The following is a 1,695-nucleotide window of genomic DNA, read 5'->3' on the forward strand; positions in this document are numbered from 1 at the left end:
TAATGTTGAGCCACAAGCACACTTGTGACATATGAAATAAGAACTTTTAAAATAATAAACTTTTTGAAAGGCTAAAAAAGATTGCATCAGATTTAGAAATAGTTCTCGAACAGACACATCCTTCAGGTGATCGATCGGCTTTAATTGGGAAGTCATGCGGTTGCTATCTTCCCTTTTATAGGAAGGAAAAGGAAGAAAATAAATAGTGTTTGTACCTCTGGTCGAGTGACCTAGTTTGTTCTCTTTTGCCTTTGCTCTATAATAGATTAGGAGTTCTTTAAATAATTGATGTTAAGTGTCTCTGAATTCCTGTGGTTTGAAGGCTTTGCAGATACTATTAACTTTCTCTTCCTGACTGAAGAGGATGTGTGATAGTATCTTTTTTTCCTTAGTCAGTCTAAATTTAGACTTCGCTATCATGAATTAGAAAGCTGTGAGTGTATGTGAACTGGAGGTAAAAAACATGGCCGTTTTCGTATTTTTTAGCTTTTTTTTTTTTAACTTCTTGACGTCTTTTTTTTACTCCTTGATGCAGTTAAGGGTAATAGAAAGCTAAAAATAAATATTTGCAAATATTTTTTCTGTTTTCTGTTGTTCTTGAACTGAATAAAAGCAAAGGTTTAAAAAATTCTCTGAATCAGATTTCATTGGGAATTCTTGGCTTACAGAGAAAACATTTTTTAATTTTGGGTTGACATTTACCCAGCTGCCGGTTCTCCCGTATCTCAGAACCCTGGTCCAGTTCTGGAATGGAGCTGGGGTTAGGGCTTGACCACACGCACACATTCATACGTGCAGTTATACATGCACATGTGAGTTTGCACTTGAGTGTCCCTTGTAGCAGGCTTGATGATTTCTCTTGACTGGAGTTTGCTCGTTTTTCATTTTTTGTTTCTGTTTTATTTTTTAATCTATGATTACTTTCTGCTTTTAGAATTGGATCACAGATTGACATTTAAAAAATCAAAAATCTCTAGAAACACTACCCTTCCTAATACATCTAAGCTATTTTGTTCATGGCCCTTTCCTCTTCTTCCCAACCCATTCTTTCATTCCTATCACTGCAGCTAGCCTTATCATGACTCTGTACCCACTTCCACCCCCAAGGGAGGGGGGAGGTCTACAGCAGTGATTCAAACATAAGAGCAAGCCCAGATGCCTTAAATCATATTTTTAAAAATTCAAGGTTTCTGCTTTCTTTGCAGATCTGTCAAACAGGAGGCAAAGTAAACAGAGAAACTGAAATTTAGTTATTTCGATATTTTCATTTCGAACACTGTAGCATACTGAGCTATAGTAACTAGTAGCCTTTCGCCCTGTTGAAATTCAAAATCTAAACTTGGAAATGCGTCTGCAGCCGTGCCACCCGGAACACGCCCGATCGTGTCTGATCTCAGAAGCTAAGCAGGGTCGGGCCTGGTTAGTACTTGGATGGGAGACCACCTAGGAAGACCAGGTGCTGTAGGCGTAAAAAAATAAAAAAATAAGGGATTGTAAGCTGACAAGGTCCTTGCAGTCTGTGAGGTCGACCAAGGGTTGCCTCGCCTAAAACAAACAACAAAAACTCAAATGCTTTTGTTTATTTAAGAATGAGTAAAATGTGACAGACTAGAAATTCATGTATTCACCTTCGCTATTGTAAAGATTGGAGAGGTTTAGCATTTAGCACTGTAGCTTGGAATTCAGAGTCCTCAG

The 1,695-nt window shown here is 37.9% G+C and overlaps 1 pseudogene; it reads left to right on the top strand.

Moving 5' to 3' along the window:
- The first annotated feature begins 1,349 nt into the window (after positions 1 to 1,349).
- On the top strand, positions 1,350 to 1,468 carry LOC111739675 (annotated as a pseudogene).
- Positions 1,469 to 1,695: the final 227 nt, after the last annotated feature.

The sequence above is a fragment of the Pteropus vampyrus genome, unplaced genomic scaffold (genome assembly GCF_000151845.1).
Source record: "Pteropus vampyrus isolate Shadow unplaced genomic scaffold, Pvam_2.0 Scaffold52, whole genome shotgun sequence".
NCBI lineage: Eukaryota > Metazoa > Chordata > Mammalia > Chiroptera > Pteropodidae > Pteropus > Pteropus vampyrus.